General features: G+C 42.6%; 1 long non-coding RNA gene across 1 annotated transcript in view; it reads left to right on the top strand.

The window, feature by feature from the left end:
- Positions 1-2,003: 2,003 nt before the first annotated feature.
- Positions 2,004-22,163, top strand: part of LOC142491949 (uncharacterized) — a 68,690-nt gene continuing 48,530 nt past the window's right edge. The window contains exons 1-2 of the long non-coding RNA XR_012800610.1: positions 2,004-2,099; positions 2,933-3,194. This is a non-coding gene — a long non-coding RNA (uncharacterized LOC142491949). The remainder of the gene's footprint in view (positions 2,100-2,932; positions 3,195-22,163) is intronic.

Below are 22,163 nucleotides of genomic sequence, written 5' to 3'. Positions count from 1 at the left end.
ACACCCTGGTGAGGTGCCCTATGTATGGATGGGAGTGGTCACAGGCTCTGACTCCATGGTTAGTGATGTCAGAGGTGTGTCAGCTTCCAGAGTATACATAAGGCACAGCACTGATCAAAAGTTAGCTGAGTTCCTGTTGCTGTGCTGCCTCTGTCAGTAAGAGGCAGATGGAGGTCTGCAACATTGTTGCAGTAGTCTGATGCAGAGCTGTGAGTCTGGTAGCACAAGGAGACAGAGAAAAGCTGTTGGAGTCAGTTCTAGCTTAGAAGTTAAAGAGGAATATTAAAAGGACAATAAGGCTGTGACCAGGGACCTGGCACAGGTGTATTATCCCTGCGGGGATAGGGAATCCCTTGATTAGGACGAGACACCTTTCAAAGAGAAGCACAGCGAACAATGGAGGGCTGATTTCACCCCATTGTGGAGGGCAGTTGCCCGCTGTACAATAAAGATGTTCCTGATTACCAACACTCTCGTGTGCAAGTGTGGAGTTATTGCACAGAGAGGGGCACCACCGAGGAGTTCCTCACCAGGACCATCCCCATGCGGACGCAGGGATCCTGATGAGGTGGAGGCGCTGCACTGGATATAGGTAGGACTCAGCACACTACCTCAGCTGCCTGTCTGGACGGGTTCTCCCCACACACCATCATGTGGGAGACTCAGGAGTCCTGTTGCCAACAGGTGCACCACCAGACACTACCACACTGTAATGGGGACTGGTTAGACCACAGGGGCCAATATGAGATTGGGTGGGTCAGGCCGGTTCACAAAAACCGTTACATATATATATACATATATATATATATATATATATATATATATATATATATATATATATATATATATATATATATATAACTGGAGACACAACTAAATTGAAAGTGTTTTTTGGTCTCTGTCTCATCTGGATTGTATTCAATGGATTTGAATTAATCTGCTCGTTTTTTTAGTACTCAATCGACAGACGGAATTTGGTGTGGGGGGAAGGTGGGGGGGCAGATTTGGTCTAAACAATATCTGGGAAACTTATTTGGACTGGTTCTCCCATCTTTACTAAAATGTTCTCCATTCCAATTTGTAAAATAGGTCTTGATGAAGTTTTTTTTTTAAATCTGAGGCCAAATTTTTACAAAATGAAAAACAGTGTAAGTGTGGCACCAATACAGAATAGTTACTTGCCACACATCTCGGTTAACTTTGCGAAAGTGACTACAGCTCACCAAAACACTGTCAGGTTTCATGAAGGCAAACAAACGCTGTGTTTCATTGAGCTTCGATACAGCGATTTCGTGTTGTGTGCCACTGACTTGAATATTAGTTAATGTGGGATCGCTGTGCAATAGCTCGTATCGGAGTGCAATTAATTTCCCCCGCAGTGTGGTGCATATTACAGATTGACTGTTGTTACCATAGTGATATTCTGTAATTTTTCAAGGACTATATAAAGTGTATGAGTAGGAAAACAACTTAATTTTAAAATCATACCTAAAAAGCTCATGACTTAAAAAAATTATATAGGAAGTATAATTCTTAGGATTCTCTCTCTCTCTCTCTTTCTCTCTCTCTCTCTCTCTCTCTCTCTCTCTCTCTCTCTCTCTCTCTCTCTCTCTCTCTCTCTCTCTCTCTCTCTCTCTCTCTCTCTTTCTTTCTTTCTAATTTCTTTTGTTAAGTGCTACAAGGGTCTTTTTGTTAATATGAAAAAGCCATTGACTGTACATCTTTAACAAATCTAAAAATAAATAGGAGACATAGAATTGTGTCCATAAAGAAGAAATATATTTCAATGCTCCCAGCAATGCCGTTGCATAATTGTGATTCTAATTATAAGATATCTGCCTGATGCTGAGGGGATACCATCTGAAATAAAATTTAATTCTTCACAGACTTTACCGGAGGGATTATTGTTCCAGGAACACCAATACTATAAGATAAGCCTAGGTATAAGTATTCAAGCTTTGAAGTTTTCTCTCCTTGTTCCCCCAGGTAGTGATGGGCAAACACTTTTCATACTGTAGCTCTTCATACAATGCTGGTTTCATGAAAGTAGTTCGTAATAAACTAAACAAACTGAATTCTCTGAAGACACAATTAAAGAGGTGATGTATCAATGTAAAATAAAACGCGTAGTTTAGATGCACTGCACTATATTTTGCTTGCAACTGCTTCAAATACAGTATACTGTTGGAAGCTTGTTAAAGAAGTTTCTTTCATTTGTTGCATGTTGTTAGCTAGGCAAAAAACTTTTGCTTCCAAATTACCTTTATAGTTGATACAGCAAGGCCCCGCTTCTCAGCGCTCCGCTTTTCGTCGATCCGCTGATACGGCGGTACCGAGAAGTGGTTCGCCATGTGCGCGCATGCACAGAACAGGCCGGTCTGGGGTTGCGCATGCGCAGAATGGAGGGTTTTGCCGATGTTACGCATGTATAGAACAGCGCATTGCCGGTCTGTGCATGCACACATAACGAAAATCGCCGGTTCCGCTTTCGGCAATTTTCCCTTTGCAGCAGGTCCTTAGAACGGAACCCGGTGCATGACTGGGGCCCTGCTGTACATCAAAGGTCCGTTAAATCTTGGCTACTAATGTGACGTTAACTATAAAAGTAACGTCGGTTATTTTTCCTAAGTTTAACAGGTATCCACAAAATAGCTATGCAAAAACAACGGCCGTTCATTAAACTACAGTAGCACCACAAAATAGCTATGCAAAAACAACGGCCGTTCATTAAACTACAGTAGCATCCTTACGTTAGCTATATTAACAGGGATTTTCGTTACACAGAAATGCATTAACCAATACATTGCACATGCGCATTGGCAAAGCTAGGTGATTTTCTGTAAATATTGGTTTTGTTATAGTAATTTTCCCCCATCTGACCCTAAAATGTGATGTCACATTTATATATAAGACCTGTTCCATCTCATTTTAGCTCAATAAGACGATGGGACAACATCCGTTGTGGATTTAACATGGGGTACTTTGGATTGAAAGAAAGAAGAAAGAAGATTAAAGAAAAGAAGAAAAGAATGAGAGATAAAGATAGAAGAAGGTGACAGAAGATCAAAGAAAGAAGATTTTTGTTTTTACGTGATGCAGATCTTCAAGGAGGATGGAGACGGATTGCGGGTGATGACATCGCGGGTTGAGAGCTTCCTGAAACACCGGGATTCGGAGGGCGAAGACTTCTAAAGGTAAGGAAAATATTGAATGTATATAAATGTATTTTTTCAATTTTTTTAATTGTATTTATTTATTTTTATGTTTTTGATTGCCCATTGACTGCTAATGTATTCATCTATGCCCCTTTAGGGTACATATAAATTCAGTGATAGGCAATGCATTTTTTGGCAAATGCTTGTTTTGAATTGATTATAATTTTTTCTATTTCTATTTATTGTTTTGATTAAATTGTTTGGAATTTGGATGGCTTGTTTTTAGTACATTTTAGGGTTGGTTAGCGGTTTAAATTAATTAATAGTTTTGTTGGCTAGTGGTTTTATTTATTTAATTGTTTTGTTAGCTAGTGCTTTTATTTATTTCATTAATTTGTTGGCTAGTGCTTTTATTTATTTAATTGGTTGGATATGTGTTTATTTAATTTTATTGTTATGTTTTGAAATAACATAATTTTTATTATTTTGCTGTTTTGGTGATAGTTTTTATTCATGTGTACTATTAGGCTTTTTAAATATTTTATTGTTGCGTGTTTAGGTGCTTGTGTATTTTTTTTAATATTGTGTATTTTTGGCCTTAATGATTTGTATTAGGTTGACAATTGAGTGCTATAGTGGCTTATCATGCCCATATTATATGGGTATGATATACCACTGTGCCAATCAATGGGTTAAGGCTGGGTATAGTGGGGCTGGGGTGGGTGGTTAGGCCTCCCGGATGGGTAGCATGGGACAGGGGTTAACCCCTTAATTACTATAGCGGTTATTAACTGCTAAGGTGATTAAGGGTTAGGGGCCATTAAATTGTATTTTTTCATGTACTCTTGCTGGCAACTGAGGACATGAACCTGGAGTATGCTGACGAGGATGCCCTTCATGATGGCAGGGGTAAGTAGAAAGTTTTATTAACTTTATTTATGCTGGCTAATGTTTAATTTTGAATGGGCAATGCACTATTATCCAGATCTGGATAATAGTTACTTTACCCATTACTGCACTGTATATGGTGTGGGCGAGGGTGGGGGGAGGGGAGGGTGTTGGGGGTAGAGGAGGTGGATAGTAGGGTTGTTGTGTGTATTTCTGTTTATTATGGGTGAAGGGGGGGTTGTAGCCCCAAGGATGGATGTTTAGGTATACCGGGTGGTAGCGAGAGGGGTTAACCTTTTCATTACCATAGCGATTCTAAACCTTAAGGTTTTGAAGGCATTAACTTCACCCGCAAACCCCCCTGCAAGGCCTAAACACCCACCATGGGCCAAATACCACCTTCACCCAACCCCACTACCCACAATAAACTGAACACTGGTGGTTAACCCCTTCATTGCTTTAGCTGCTAGCCGCTAAGTTAATAAAGCTGTTTTAATAAATAAAATTATACTAGTGTGCATGAGCAGGGGGTCTCTGGAGCAGAACCCCATTGTTTTCAGGTCTGGGGACCCCTGCTTCCTGAGTTATAGCCCCCATTATGGGTGCCAGTATTTCCTATGCATTTAAATCCCACTGTCCCATGACGCAAGGCATTTAAATGAATAGGAGATATCGGCACCCCATATTGGGGCCTGTATCTTGGGATGCAGGGGGTCCCCGGACCTGAAATCAACTTGGTTCTGCTCCAGAGACCCCCTGCTCACGTACACTAGTATTAACATTTTTATTAAAACACTGCGATCGCTGGTGAGATATGCGCAGGGAGAGGCGGCTCTCTCTTTGAAGCTCTCTATGCAGCTGGGACAGATCGCCGTGTGAGCCTTTTTGAGAGAGGTGAACATCATGTTGCTGGCAACTCAGCAGTTTTGGGCATTTTGCTATCGCAGTTGTTTGTGGCTTTCTGAAGTTTGATTCCATAGTAGAATCCTCAGCGCCGATAACCCTCTCAGTGGCCCTGATCTATAAAGAACTCTTATTTGTTCATTAAAAGATATTACAACTTAAAATGAAATCTATATGTACTTCTTAACATTAAATTGAAATTGCCACACTCTTGATCATACCACTAGTTTACTTCAGCTTAATATGAATACACAAGAATAGAAAACCTAGTGGCAAGCACTCTAACACCATCAATGTATAATGAAATCTTTCAAATACTTTAATGATCCAAAACGAATATAAAATATAGGGCTTTAAAAACAACACTGTTTTAACTGTGACGATCGGGGGTTAATCATGCCAATAATAAAGTCAGTATGCCCGGCTGATTAACCCTAAATCGTGTTGGGACAGAAGGGGTTAATTATATATATATATATATATATATATATATATATATATATATATATATATATATATATATATATATATATATATATAAATAAACTGTATTTTAGTTATGTTTTAAAAGGTACAGGCAGGAAGATTTTTCTGTCCGCCCGCAATTAATTCCTTGATGTAGCCATCTGCTACAAATGCATGAGTTGAGGTTATTTTCCTCTCTGCACTTCAAAGGGCCCCTGCTAAGTAGGAGCCTCTGAGTCTAGTGAAGTACAGAGTTGAAAAGCCTCAGAGATCCAAAGTGTGAAAATGGCCGGGATATTGCTGAGTGCCAGATACCGGTTCTCAGCATGGGCCATTCGCACTTTGTGGCCAAACCCCAGACTCAGGGTCACCAGGTAAAAGGCTGACCCTGGTATGCTAAGGAGTGCAGGTGTGAAGTTGACACATGCTCAGTGCAAACCAGGAGGCAGCCCCTGCCCTTTTTACAAACTCCTGGCAGAACGGGGATGTCATATTCTCTAGCCTGCTGTACCCATGCTTGGCCATCGGGACTGCTGCCACTCTCAATGTCTTGTTCTAGCCTGCAGAACCTATACTTGTCCACCGGGATTGCTGCTGCTAAACTAAGGAACATTCCAGACTCTGATACCTGACACCTCTGCACCTGTGCTCCCTCTCAGCCTGCATATATAAACCTCCCTTTCCTGTTCCTCCCTTGCCTGTTTATACTGGTTCTTAGCTCCTGCAAGGTTCCTGTGTTTACTGCTGTGCTAGCTATTGCTATCATCCTGTTCCAGTCTCCTCGCTGCCGACCTCTGCTTGTGACCCCTACTACACTCCCAGCTGTTCCTGCCACTGGGATCCACTTCAGCCGAAGTCCAATCCCTGACAGAATAAACAGGCCCTACCATGGATTCCGCCGGAACAGACCTGACCCATGCTCGGACACTCCATGACTTACAACGTATCATGGTTGGTTTCCAAGGACAACAAGGACACCTTATCAAATGTCTTGGTCACGTGGAAGAACAGGATACCCTCCGGAAAGAACGGGATGCCCGCCAGGAAGAACGTGATGCCCGCTGGGAAGAATGTGTCGTCCGCGCGGAAGGATGTGCCCTCCGCTCAGAGGAACGAGCTGCCGCCGCAGAAGCTGAAAACCGTGAACTACGTGCAGCCTTAATCACTGCATCTGTTCAAAAGACTGTGACTGTGCAAACCGCGCCCCGTGTAACCCTTCCGGAAAAATTTGGAGGAAAAAAACAATCTTTTCGGGATTTCCTTCATCAATGCAGACATGTGTTCAAGCTTCAGCCTACCATCTATAATACCAACGAAGCCAAGGTTGGACTGATCATAGCCCTGCTCAAGGATGAGGCCCTTGCTTGGGTCTCCCCTATGTTAGAACAACATAGCCCACTACTAAGGGACCTGGAGGAGTTCATCGAAGCCATGAGTCTTATTTTTGATGACCCAAATCGTAGTGCAACCGCTGAGGCAACTCTGAACAATCTTCATCAAGGAAGACGCTCGGCAGCTGAGTACGCCGCTGAATTCCGGAGATGGGTTAACGATACTGATTGGAATGAGGCCGCGCAGAAATATCATTTTCGGCAGGGTCTCTCAGAGCAAGTTAAAGACGAACTAGCCCGGGTGGAGCCCCCAGAGAGATTTCAGGACTTTGTCCGTTTATGCATCCAAATTGATCGCAGGCTTACGGAAAGACGATTGGAGATACAGGGGTTCATGCCAAGCAACCCCGGGTTTAGAGATGTCAGTACCCCAAGACGTTCCAGGGAGACTGAGGAGGAGCCGATGCAAGTAAATACACTGCGGGGACCCATCTCAACCGGGGAAAGGAATAGACGCCGAACAGAAGATCTCTGTTTATATTGCGGAAATGATGGGCACTATCTCGCTGATTGCCCAAACAAGTCCAGGTGGTCTTCTTTCCTGAGCCCTACGAGAAATCAGCTGCACGCTATTTCAAAGACTGTTTTCTCTGCTTCTCAAGGGAAAGATAACCCTCCTTCGCTACACCCTCACCTCCTGGTTCCTATTATAATCGAGGAAGAACACATCGTTTTTCAACCACAGTAATGGTCGACTCAGGGGCGGCAGGGAATTTTATGGACATAGAATTCGCCAAGAAGAATTCGGTATCATTTGTAGCCACGGAATCGCCAGAAAGGATGGAAGTCGTTGACGGTTCTCCCTTGAGCTCTGGACCTGTTACCTATGAAACAAGTAACTTAACACTAATCATGGAGCCCAATTTGGTCTCATTCCATCACCTTTGTTTCCAGTGATTCTGGGAATTCCATGGCTCATGATCCATAACCCACTAATTGACTGGAAGACAAAGACCCTCACGTTTCCCTCGAAGCACTGTCAGTTAGCCTGTCTATCTAAAACTCCTATACCAGAGTGTGTAGGAATACATAAGATTTCCTCGTCCCAAGAAAATCTTTTGCCGGCTCCATACTCAAATGTGAGTTTTTAGATGTGTGTGACAAGAAGAATGCAGATACGCTTCCCCCACATCGCTCTTATGACTGTCCCATTGAATTATTACCGGGTGCTGCTATTCCGTTTGGAAGAATATATTCCCTCTCAGAACCGGAATTGAAGGTCCTCAATGACTACCTACAGGAGAACCTATCAAAAGGTTTTATCCGACCCTCTACTTCTCCAGCAGACACTGCGCTCTTCTTCGTGGGAAAGAAAGACGGTTCTCTACACCTCTGCATTGACTATCGGGAACTAAATAAGATTACGGTGAAGAACAGGTACCCATTACCTCTGTTTCCTGAACTATTGGAAAGAATTCGGTCAGTCAAAATCTGTACCAAATTAGATCTCAGAGGAGCGTATAATTTGGTCAACATTCGACCCGGTGACGAATGGAAAACAGCATTCCGAACCCATTATGGGCACTATGAATATCTGGTGATGCCTTTTGGACTCTGTCATGCCCCTGCTACCTTCCAGCATTTAATCAATGATGTCCTCCGAGAGTTATTGGACCAATTCATAGTGGCATACCTGGATGACATCCTAGTCTTCTCAGATAACATCATGGATCACCAGAGACATGTCCGAATTGTCCTTGAGCGTCTCCGTAAGTACAAATTGTACATCAAGTTAGAAAAATGCGAATTCGAAAAGACCAGCATGCAATTTCTCGGTTACATCATCTCTCCCGACGGTTTGAGTATGGATCCAGGCAAGATTCAAGCCGTGGTGGAATGGCCAATCCCTCAAAATGAAAAGGACATTCAGAGATTTGTGGGCTTTTCCAATTTCTATAGACGTTTTATTAAAAATTTCTCTTTGCCCCAAATTTCTATTGCCCCAATCACCCAACTCACACGGAAAGAATTCCCCTTCAAATGGTCTCCTAAAGCGGATGCGGCATTCGAACAATTGAAGTCACTCTTCACATCTGCCTCTATCCTCATCCATCCAAATCCAGAATTACCATTCATCGTGGAAGTGGATGCATCCGACTCTGCTGTTGGTGCCATTCTGACACAAAGAATTGGACCCAAGATGCTCCTTCATCCATGTGCCTTTTATTTATACCAAATGTCAGCAGCTGAACGAAATTATGACATCAGAAACAAAGAACTCTTGGCTATAAAAGCTGCATTCTCTGAGTGGAGACATCTACTGGAGGGGGCCAATCACCCAGTTACAGTCTTTATGGATCACAGGAACTTAGAATTCATTCGATCCGCAAAGAGACTGTCTGCGCGACAAGCCAGATGGGCTCTCTTCTTTGCAAGATTTCAGTTCCACATCTCATACCGCCCTGGCTCCAAGAATGGGAAAGCCGACGCCTTGTCATGGTCATTGCCTAAATCCTAGTTCTGACAAAGAGCAAGAAGAAACTATTCTTCCAAAAATAAATTTTTTGGGCGTCACATTCTCCGCCGATCTCCTCACACGAATAAAGGGAGCCTACTCAAATGACTCTTTTCTTAAAAACCCTCCTCCGGAAGCAGAACTATTTCTATGTGATGGTCTCTGGAACTGTAAGGATCGTCTGTTCGTCCCTAAGGAGGTAAGATTAGAGGTGCTCCAATTAATGCACGACTCCCGACCCGCTGGTCACCCAGGTGTCCTCAAGACACAGGAACTGTTGTCTCGCTCTTTTTGGTGGCCTAAATTAGCACAAGATGTTAAATACTATGTCCTCTCCTGTGAGACTTGTGCTAGGACCAAGACCCCTCGAGCATCACCTGTGGGTTTGCTGCAGCCTCTTCCGGTTCCAACTCGTCCTTGGGGGTCTATATCAATAGATTTTATTGTTGACCTGCCCCGATCAAGTGGACATAATAATAGTACTGGTAGTAGTGGATCGACTTACAAAGATGGCTCACTTCATTGCAGCACACAATCTTCCTTCTGCAGACCAGACAGCCAAGTTGATTGTGAAAGAGGTGTTTCGGCTTCACGGGGCCCCTGATGAGATCATATCCGATAGAGGGGTACAATTCACTTCAAAATTTTGGTGGACCTTCTGTTCCACTCTAGGAATTCATTTAAATTTATCGTCTGGCTATCATCCACAATCCAATGGCCAGACAGAAAGGACCAATCAGACTTTGGAACAATACTTACGATGTTTTGTTTGTCATCTCCAGGATGACTGGATTGATTTCCTACCATTAGCTGAGTTTTCATACAACAACTCACATCATTCATCAACTCAGAAGAGTCCCTTTTTCTCAAATTATGGATTTCATCCAACCTTTATTCCTCGTTTTCCATCTTCGGGCCCCATTCCAGCAGTTACAGAGAAACTGGAGACTCTGCGAGACATCCAGGAGACCCTCAAATAGACACTTCGTGAGACTCAAGTAAAGTACAAAAGAGCAGCAGACCAACACCGCAGACCCTCCCCAGAATTTCAAGTCGGGGATAAAGTCTGGCTTTCTACAAGAAATCTACGTTTAAAGGTTCCAACCATCAAATTGGGCCAAAAATACATCGGGCCATTTCGCATCTCAGCACTAATAAATCCAGTGTCCTTCAGATTAGAGCTTTGTGAGACCATCAAAATACACCCCGTGTTTCATTCTTCTCTGCTGAAACCTTTCCATGAAAATCCGTTTCCTGGACGGAGACTTCCTCCCCCGGAACCCATCCTCGTGGATAATGAAGAGGAATTCATTGTGGAGAGAATTTTGGATTCCAGGTTACACCGATGGAAACTACAGTACCTGGTTCACTGGAGTGGGGGGGGGGGCTATGGCCCAGAGGAGAGGTCTTGGGAACCCAAAGATTTTGTACATGCTCCGCGACTAGTCAAAGCTTTCCACCGGAGATATCCAGACAAGCCTAGCTAGGATCGTCCGGAGAATGCTCTTGGGAGGGGGGAGTAATGTTATATTCTCTAGCCTGCTGTACCCATGCTTGGCCACCGGGACTGCTACCACTATCAATGTCTTGTTCTAGCTTGCAGTACCTATACTTGTCCATCGGGATTGCTGCTGCTAAACTAAGGAACATTCCAGACCCTGATACCTGACACCTCGGCACCTGTGCTCCACCTCTCAGCCTGCCTATATAAACCTCCCTTTTCTGTTCCTCCTTGCCTGTTTATACTGGTTCTTAGCTCCTGCAAGGTTCCTGTGTTTACTGCTGTGCTAGCTATTGCTATCATCCTGTTCCAGTCTCCTCGTTGCCGACCTCTGCTTGTGACCCCTACTACGCTTTCTGCTGTTCTTGCCACTGGGATCCACTTCAGCCGAAGTCCAATCCCTGACAGGGGATTGGTGGGTTAAATGTTCCCACTGAGAGGATTGGGCTCGCATTTTAGAGATAGGACTGTAAACTCTATAACCATGCCTGCCGAGCTATCCCCGGTGTGATTCATGACTTATCCAAGCTTTGCTCAAGATTCCGTTCAAGTATAGCGGCAGCGGTTCCAGAACGCAAGGGGTTAACAACATCGTAACCAAGGATTTACCCCTACTTCAGGAATTTGTTAGCCCTGGGACTCCAAAACGAATCCCAATTAACTAGAACAAACTTCTTTCATTTGGAAGAAATATTAGGTCGGCAACTTGCGACCTAGCCAAAAGGATTGCAATACAGAGACTTTATTTCTTCATATTTCGTTCAATAGGCAATTTATTTAGTTTCCCCATCCCAGTAAGTGATTATTAAGTGTATTCTGAGGTTGTCGTGTGTTTGTCTGCAAAGAAATAAATCACAATTTATTTTGCCTGCCTTGTTATGCTCAATCAAGAATCCCAAAAATATAAAAGTGTTAAGAAGTACTGGTCCACCGTGACAGTAACTATGGTCGAAGTATGAACTCTGTGTGAGTGTTCTCGATCAATAACTAATACAGGTATCAGGTACCTTGTCAGGTCCCTGATACCTGTATTAGTTATTGATCGAGAACACTCACACAAAGTTCACACTTCGACCATAGTTACTATAGTGTGTTGTTTTAATGCCCTATATTTTATATTCATTTTGGATCATTAAAGTATTTTAAAGATGTCATTATACATTGATGGTGTTAGAGTGCTTGCCACTAGGTTTTCTGTTCTTGTGTATTCCTATTAGCCTTACCTAGAGAGCACCCCACCACCCACACATTTTAGCTGTAGCTGTGTACTGTACTATTAGTGTCTCTTCAGCTTAATATGACAACTCCACTGGAGTGAATAGGCTCTGGTGAACATTTGTGTAATTGGCTTAAATATACAGTATGTTTCCTTAAATCAGATCTGAGAAGTTGCATCTTTAAAAGTATTGCATTTATATGGTTTTTTTTGCATACTATTTATCTTTACTTTTCATAACAACATTTTTACATCATACACAATTTCCATATAAGCAGATGCAACAGCAAATATATATATTTCTTCATATCTAACGACTGTTTACCATACATGAAATGATACAAATTTAAATCATACACGTACAGAAACAGAAAAAGCAGTGTACATATTGCTGTAAGTAAACGTAACAATATCCATTATATAATATATTGCAAATAATTTTCCTATAAATTCCTATCTTAACTGTTTCATGACTGGCTGAGCACCTTTATTTATATTATTGCTTGTTGTCATGATAATATCGTTAGATATTATGTATTTTAATCCATGTGTGCTTCAGGGGTTAATGAAGGTACAAGTTGGGTTTAAAAATACAATGTATTTTGTTTAAGATGTGTCTATGCTGGTTTTCAAATGGAACTTACCGGTAATTGGGGGGCCTCTCATGTTTGGCTCACTAAAATACCAGATGGTTTGTATGGAGCTGATAGAGTCTCGAGATAAGGGCAGTTGTTCTGCCAGAGATGGGAATAAAATATTGCTTTTTGACAACTTTATAAATGGGATTCTTTTAGAGCTAGCTTCATAGGCATTCTCTGGAGGGTTCTGCATGCTTCAGGGGCATGGCTAAGAAAGTATTCAACCAAAGAGTGTCTTTAATACAAATGCGAATATCATCTGACTCTGCATAATAAGAGTTACAAATCTGTAATCAGGTCACAGAGTGGCATGTTCTGACACCACACACTGCATGGTTAAGAGGTACTAAGGGACAGATATCCATTTTTCGCTCAAATTTAGGATTAAGACGGTCGTGATTAGTCTAGTTGTTACAGCGATGTGCGCCTAAATCTGTTAATGTAGCCCACGTGTGTGTAAGTATTACATAAGGGAAGTTATGAGTGTGTTTAGATATTGAGGAAAAGTTTCAACTTTGGTTGTAATGCAGCTCTCATGCAGTCATCACAGGCACCACAGATGACTGCATGAGAGCTGCTGACACAAACCACATCAGAGGATTCGTATCGTTCATTTTTTGCTTTATCAGCTTATCTCTGTTTTACCTACTAGTGTTCCTTGTAGTTGTTATATGTTCACTCCTTTTGCTCCATGAGTAGACAGTGTTTTTGACGCTATTATTTGGTCATTACCTGGGTTCTTATATCTGTGATTACCTATGTCTGCATATACAGGTGTTATAGTTTGGTGCTTTTTGAGCCTCCATATATTCTGTTGATATTACGTGTCTTACTCCAGTACAAGAGGTTGACTTTGATTGTTCTATTTAGGTATAGTAGATATGTACAGTTCATTATTTACACCATTTACCTGGTTAAGATGAGAGTTTTTTTGGACGGAGATGCATAATTAGGGAAATACCATAGATTGCATCAGTCTGTGGGAACGGGCATGAAGAAGGGGCGATTTAGGCCCTGAAACTTTTCACCCTATTCATTACGTGTTTTGTATGTATTTTTCCCCTCCCCCCCACCCTTTTTGTCTTGTGTTTTTTCACTCCATTTGTCTCCCCACCATCCAGCCTTCCTCTCCAATCTATGTATATTATTCTGGCCTTCATTAGGGCAAGCTTTGTATTTGCATCTATATTCAATACAATTTGCTTTTTTCCAAATTGACATCCTGTCTGACTCTGACTCTGATTGTGTGCTTGGGACCATTGTATATATTAGTGACTTTTTCGGGGGGTCTGAGGTTCCTCCCTGTTCCCCTGCACCACATTATTAGTTTATTTCCCTATAAACTCCCCCCCCCTAAATTGGGAGTGCTACCTACCACACATACTTATTGTAATTGTTTGTTCTTGTAATACTTTTTCTGTAATCTAAGCACTGTATTTTTATATATATTAAAACATTTAATAAGTGATGCTTTGGGCTCTGAATGAACTGTTGCACGCTCTGGAGAGATTATTTACATTTTCAGACACACTTTGCTAACAGATTTTTGTGTGTTAAGTTTGTTTTTTTGTGTCATAAACAGGGATCTGGGACCCTGGCAGATTTATTAATATTACATTTTTCATTTGCATTTCTCGGGTGGTGGAAGCTTATAGATATGATTGCAATTGAGTATGGGGTTAATATTAACTCATTGGAGGTACCTTGCGAAGGCAAAAGATGAGTTGACTAGAGTAGCCATGTGTTATTAACCCTGATTGCATATCTGTCACATGCTTTCTTGTGTGCTGTTCGTGACAGGTGGTATATGGGGACGGATTTAGGGGAGATATTACTCATTTGAAGGACCTTTGCGAAGGTGAAGATTGGGAGAGCTTGTGATCCGTGTATTAACCCTTGTCCCGTAGGGGAGATATTGTCCATTTTAGGAACCTTTGCGGAGGAGAAAAGTGGGGCAGCTTGTGAGCTGTGTATTAGCCATTGTCCCGTATGCAGGTCACATTGTCACAGGTGTGCCGTACGTGACACTTGTATATACACCACTTCTACATTATAATCTGTTTTAGGAGAAACCACTGTAATCCCTCAAATACCATTATTAACTGTTCTTTTTGCGTTGTCGAAGTTCCGAATAATTCTCTCAATATGATATATTTTTGATACATTTCCATTATTATATAGGGGCCTAAGAGAAAACCAACAATGTGTATTACATAATTTTCTGTTGAGCTTTTTTACACAGTTAAAAACAATATAATTTTAATAAAATTGGAGGCAAAGATAATAGCAGAGGTTAGCAGAAAGAGTCCTCTTTGGCTATTAACAATCACTTCGACTGCTGACAGTGAACACAATGAAATCACTCTTGCACACAGCACTATTCAATTAAAGACCCTTGCCTGAAGCATTTCTATACTATACCAAATGCCATTATAGATTTCTTTTTTTACATTTCTCTACAAGATTAATTTTGAATTAGGAGTTTTTTAAAGATGCATACAGAACATTATGAATTTGATGAAGATGGATTTTTAATGGTGTGCCTGTATACGCTCATTATATACTAAGTACAATAATTAAAAGTAAACTCTGGGAGAATTCTGACGAGGAATAATTAATTAAAGGGTTATTTGTAAACCTTTCTTTTCTGTGACCTTTGCTTTCTGCCTTTCCTGCTAACACATTTGCATGCTTAGATGCTGCCGAGGTATAGTTCGGAGAAAGAGAAAACACTCAATATAACAGGCTTTAGTGAGAAGAATACCATTAGTGTTTAGAATATCTTTTTATATGTACTGCAGGTTTATAACTAAGGTACTGAAAATAAACCACAGAAAACACTCATCACTAAAAATATAAAAATCAAATATTAATGTAAAACGGGCAGCACCAGCTTCGGTAGCGATCCCGTGGCCGTGACCATCGTCCTGAAAATAGAAGTCCAGAGAAAATGGCTGCTGAGGAGACTGGAGGGGTGCATGAGACAAAGAATAAAGTGTCTAAAGGCAGAGATGGGGCTGGGGGTCATCCGCCCAAAAAGACGAGAAAATGTCTGCCTCCACAGCCAGAGCAGAGCCAGCCCAGCCCAGGAGACATCCTGTTGGCAGGGAGTCGCTGTTGCCGTGTCCCTCTGGTAGGCACCCATTGGCCAGTTTATATTTCCCTCCACAAGCCCTTTAACTCCTTAAGGAGTCCCTAGCCCTAATTGGCTAATGCAGGCAAGCCCATGACTCCTAATTGGTCGGTTTACAGCATCCGCACTGTGATTGGTCACCAGCCCCTCTACCATGCTTTCCTGTGGCTCCCCGGAAGCTAGATAAGGGGAGCTCGATCAATGCTCCACAGCTCATTCGGACCCTAACGTGTAGGTGATCTAAGCAGTGTGCTCTGAGGCTTTGCTGGAGACACCCGGAAACGAGGCTGAGAGCCTTGCTAGGGGGAAATAAAAAAAGTGCTTTATGTTTCGGGACTGTAGCTGTACAAGAAGAGAAGTGGGGAGCAGGACTTTTCAGCCGGACTTTTAAAAGTACTCTGCCACAAATAGTACCAGAGGTCTGTACAATCCCTACTTCATTGGAAAGTGAAAGCAAGCCCAGACTGCCTCCGGCTGGAATAAAAGTTATTTTTGAACTGCTTTGTCCTGTCTGGTGCCTTGATCCCTGGGTTAAGTTCTGGTCTCCTATGACATTGTCCACTTCCATTTTGATTGCTCTCAGCACTCCGATGTAGCCCTATAATAATTATTTCTGATTATTTTAACTAAATTAGTTTAATTTGTTAATTATTTGAATTCTTATTTTTGGTCAAATTAATTTATCTTAAATTATTTTGAAACAATTTACTTTTTATTGTAGTCTTTTATATGATATTACTGTTTGTACTGTTGCAAATAGAAAAGGCCAACAAAGAGAAAATGAACTAAAATGTTCATTGTTTACTACAGTATGTGAATCATATACACTTGCAAGTTAGATCCAGATAGGTAGGAATTATCATATAATCATAAACATTCAAACCAGCAATTTACAAAGTTAATAAAAATGAATGGTACAAAATGAAATATCTTAGTTTGTTTTATTTCTCAAAGTTTATGTGTACATTCAGAAGTTATCTGTTCAAAGCTAAGAATTATAGAACTCCTGAGAGTTAGGATATTCATCAGAAAATACTTGTCACTCAAAAAACTTTGACCCAGACCTACTAGGTCTGATTTATTTCTCTATTTTTCTTTTACCCATAAAAGAAATTACATTTTTGTTAAAGCAGCAGTTCAAGCTGCCGCCCCCCGATAAGTAAATAGCTAACTTGCCGATCGAACCGTTCTCCTGTGATCGGCAAAGATTTGGCTCGGGGTTCACTAAATGGCTGTCAGTGCAGCAGAAGAGGAACAAAGATGCAAAGTTCTGTGGAGAAGATCATGTGACCAGGCAGTCACTAGATAAAATTGGTTCACTGCTAGAGAGAGGGCAGGGCTCAAAAAAGGGTTGTGCCAGAGCCTGTTTCATCATACATAATACATCATAATACATAAATGTCATTCACAGTTTTTTTTAAATACTACATGTATTTTCTCATAGTACAGAACTGATTTATAAAAAAAAAAAAAAAAAAAAAAAAAAACACATGTAGGATATTGCTTGGTCTGCCGCTTTAAAGCACCTGAGGAATATAATAATCAAAACATACCAGTGGCAAAAGCTGGTGCACAAATATCTTGCCAAACATTTCAACAACAAAAAAGTCTAATTGGTGCAATTTTCCCCTGTTTTATGGATGAGTCTTTTATGTGGCTTTGCAAACAGGATGCTCATTTTAACTGCTGGCAAAACCATAACAATGCCTTTTAACTATTGTCTGCCTATACAATACAAAGCAATTTATTTGCAGACAATCTTCAAAGTTTGCCATGGTCATTGTTCAAATAAGTACATTAATATATGGTCTGAGTCTCTGAGTTTCTTTGCAAAAACTGCATTTTATATTTAATTAGCTATACGTCTTACATTCATTTGGGAATGTTCCCTGCAGTCTTTCTTCCTAATCAGTATAAATGTGTATAAAGCTGTTGTAAATTACATTTTCTGAATGCAATCATTTCCCAAAAGCACTTATTCTAAAAGCAATAAAGTGATATATACTGTCTCAAATATATGAGATAGACTGTGCCAGGCTCATATGAGAGCTAGTCTAAAATGTATTTCAATGTCATTATCAATTCTTTTCAGAAATGAGAGCTTTCTCATAATCATAAAATGGGGAGAATAAATGAATAATACCTAGTCCCATACCAAAACAGCTACTGTACAGTATATTGAATTCCAAATTTTGACATGAAAACATCTAAAGACCTTAAAAAAGACTATTATGTGGACTCCTTAGTTGGCAGTATTACCTTTTATTTCACAGAACCCTTCATTCTATTGCAGAAGTTCCCCTCATGAAGTACTATATTGTAGAAAGACAGGCACAGGTCCCTAGGGTATGAGGTTAAAAGTGTGGATATACATAAACTTGTAGCTTTAAAGGGACAAGATGCAGAAACTGCGCGTTATTTTCTCTGACCTCCGACATACAGTATTGTCTCTTACTTTGGGAAGTGTACTTGCTTTGACCCATCTGCTACTCCACGTCTTTGGAGGAAATATGGCAATTGAGTGAGGAATAGTGAAACATTTCACTGAGGGGCGATAGCTAGAACATTTAGTTAATACATTAGCATGTAGCAAAATTTGCACGAGCAAAAGATTTATTCGATAGGCATTTAGAGGAGCAAGTGTAAGAAATAAAGTGTACAGTATGTGCATGTAGGAAAAGGGGGTGAGGAGAAAAGGGTGAATGCGTTGTAGTAGGAGGGTGCATGTGGCTCTGTAGAAGATAGAGGTGGAGACATTTACAAGTTTATATTAGAGGAAGATCATTTAAGAGAAATGTTAAAAATCAAAGTTAAAGGCCAGGAGATGAATGGAATGCACATCCTACTGTAGGTGTAGTGAGGGTTGATTCACTGCTGTGATGTTGTTTGCCCTGTGAGAGGAAATGTGGTATAGTGGTGGATGGAAGGTATATACTGTAAGGCCTGCTTTGGCAAATTCTACCTGTCCCTACTAAGAGTTAAAAGTAAGGGAAGGAAGTGTCATGCATGAGAACACATCTTTAGAAAATAATAAAATGCACAATGCCATGCAATTTACAGAAGTATTCTGCAAACATCTATAATACACTATGTCATGAATGAAAACATGCCTTGAAAACAAACATTTTTTTATAAGATATGATGCATTGAAATAAGCATTGTACACTACAATTATTTTTTAAATGTAACGGGTATTCCCCCACCCAAGAGCATATGGTATGTGTGTGCGGGGAACCTAATGTTACCAGGTGTGGTGTTTTACCTGCTAGGCTCACAGGGGGCCTAAGCCTCCGCCACGGGGAGCCTGGGGCACGTATAATAATAGGAGTAACCTCGGTGCAGCGCCTCCACCTGTGATGGCTCCCACCAGAGGGGGAGTGATCCTCGCAGGACAATATATATATATCACACACACAGCATGTAAAACAACCAATAACTTTACTGTAGCAACCGTACTTATGCATATATGTATCAACAGGTGTCCCTCTCTAGAAGAGACACTAACTACTGCGTCTCGCAGGATGCTAGACTCTTTCACCGGGTGATCCCACCCCGTGTCCAGTAACCCCACAAAATATGTCCTCCACCCGCAAGTGAGATAAATATATGTGTGACTGCGCAGCCACTATGTCTTATATGAATAATATAGGATCGTTGGTGCACTTGATGATGGTTACCTGCCGAGCACTTCAGTGGCCGGGCCTGCCAAGGAGCTTCACAAAGGATCCGAAGGCTGACGAATACAGGAAATACCGTCCGGGGCGATCCCACCCGGATGGCTGCTGCAGCCGCAGCGAAGGTCTGAGCCCAGACCTCTGGATTGAAGCGCAGCGTCCGCTGTGTCCCTAACTTACTCTGGATAATAATAAGGGGCAGGGTCCCTAACCTGGGGCCTGTCCCTGAACAACACAACACTACTGGTGACTCAGGGCTATCTGCGGCCTAGGGGGCTGCTGGCCTAGTGCAGAGAGTCACTGACTCCTGCACCCTACCTCCTTCCCCTAGCTGCTCTGGTCACCAACTGCCTAATGTGCTCCAAGCCCACGAAATGTATCCAATCTCCCCTGCAGGGAGATGCTGTAGCCCTATTGGCTCCCTGGGGTCAGGTGGGGTGCTCCTTAGGCTTATGGGATATGTAGTCCCTTTCAAGAGCCCTCTTCCTATTGGCCAGGCCGTTTGCGCTATCACCGCGCATGCGCAAGCTGTCTGTGGGCCTCCGGCGCTTCTGGCTCCTGTGCATGCGCAACGCAACTCGCAATGGCGGCGCCCTACACTGCGAGCCGCCGGGATCTCTGCAACGCGACCACGGCCCTAGCAACGGGCCGCGCGCGTCCCTAGCAATGGGCCGCGCGCGTCCCCGGCAACCGGCCGCATGCCTAGGAGAGGCGCGCTATGCTCGCGCACGCCCCCACACTTCACCCCGAGCGGCTGCTGTGAGTAACCGGAGGGGGGGGTGCGCACTGAACGGGGGACCTGGCTATATCCTCCCCCTGGTAAAAACCCCAATGACCTCGCTTGAGACACAACTCAACCATGTACAGAAATTATATAATAAAAATGCAGTTCAATCATATAACTTAGCACATTCGCATTGACTCTATACGATATTGCACAATTCTGTGAGCATCACAATCACAGATTGGATTTTGCTTCGAGACCACTGCTGAGCCTCATAATGGGGTGCCCCAATTTGATCATAGGTTACCTGAATTGGAGGGTACCTGACTCTTTGGCTCCTTCGGAGCTGTTCTTCTGCAACTCCCTCGGGGGAGTAATAAACACAGTCCTGAGGCTCAGCCTCTTCCCTTGAGAGGAGAAATGTCTCTGAACAGTCTCTGTTAGGCACAAAGCATGGGCTCTGTGGATCCAAAGGCTGGCCTGTTGGTGCCACCTTAGTAGGCGTTGGCCTACGGGGCCCTTTACCCATAGCTCCTCCGGGAGATGCCCCTTCTGTGGGATAGTCCCTTTGAGAGGGTCCTTCCATAGGATCTTCAGGAGTTTCAGAGTGGGTTTTGTTATTTACAGTCTCTTGACCCATCTCTGATAAGTCGGACTCACCATTGAGCGGTGTTGCCAGTATCTCTGCTTCCTCATCTCCCACTTGTGGAATGGGGAGAACATGATTACGGTGCCATACCTTTACCCGGCCTTCAGTGTCCTTGATGCGATAGACCGGGAGGCCAGGCATCTGAGATTCTATTTCATATACACCGTCTCTCCATCGGTCGGCCAATTTGTGTTTTCCCGGGACTCCCAGATTTCGAAGCAACATAGCGTCCCCAGGACGAAGCTCCCGATATTTGACCTTATGATCGTATCACCTTTTATTGCCAGCGTTCAGCTTAGCTGTAGACTTCTCAGCCTGTTGATAGGCCTGCTGCAAACTGTCTTTGAGTCTTTGCACGTATTTGAAATGGGTAGCATTGTGTATCCCATCCGTCGAGACTCTAAGACGTACATCCACTGGCAATCTCGCCTCTCGCCCAAACATGAGGAAGTATGGGGAGAATCCAGTTGACTCATGTCAAGTACAATTGTACGCATGCACCAGGGCCTCCACGTGTCGACTCCATTCAGTTTTCTGAGCACTCTGTAGAGTTCCGAGCATGTCCAATAAGGTTTGATTAAATCGTTCTGGCAGCGCATCTCCTTCGGGGTGATACGGGGTCGTTCGTGATTGGCGATGTTCAGCATTTTGAGCAGTTCTCGGATCAACGTGCTTTCGAAGTCCCGACCTTGGTCAGAGTGAAGGCGGTTGGGAAGACCGTAGTGCACGAAGTACTTCTCCCATAATATTTTTGCCACTGTGATGGCTTTCTGATCTTTCGTGGGGAAGGCCTGGGCATACCGGGTGTAATGGTCCGTGATGACCAGCATGTTGTATATTCCCCGGCTATCAGGCTCAATGCACAGAAAGTCCAACAAGGTCCATTGGGCCAGAACTCTTCAGATGGCCCATGGGTGCTGCTCTGGTAGGCAGGGTCTTGCGTTGTATACACCAAGTACAATGGCGACAGTGGCGTTCTTCGGCCTCTCGCATCTTGGGCCAGAAAAAGCGGTCTCTGATCAATCCAAAGATCTTCTCTACACTGAGATGTCCATGCTCATCATGTAGGGACTTCAAAACCATGTATTGCAAATTTTTAGGAAGGACTAGTTGTCGTCTATCCGGGTGGTTGTGGTATTGCACCACCCGATAGAGTAAGCAGTTGTCGATTTCGAATTTGTCCATTTCCCTCATGAGCGAGGCAACCAAGTCGTTGGGAGCACGCTTCAGAAGGGCTGGATTCTTCTTTTCAACAGCTTGCCTAATGATACTAATGACAGGATCTCGTATTTGGTAGTCTACCAGATCTTTCCACCGTAACACTTTGTCATGAGTTAGGTTCATCCCTTTTGGATCGCAGTAGGCGGTTGG

Source organism: Ascaphus truei, chromosome 4 (genome assembly GCF_040206685.1).
Source record: "Ascaphus truei isolate aAscTru1 chromosome 4, aAscTru1.hap1, whole genome shotgun sequence".
Classification (NCBI taxonomy): Eukaryota; Metazoa; Chordata; class Amphibia; order Anura; family Ascaphidae; genus Ascaphus; species Ascaphus truei.
The sequence above is the reverse complement of the archived record's forward strand: the minus strand, read 5'-3'. Positions and strand labels throughout refer to the sequence as shown.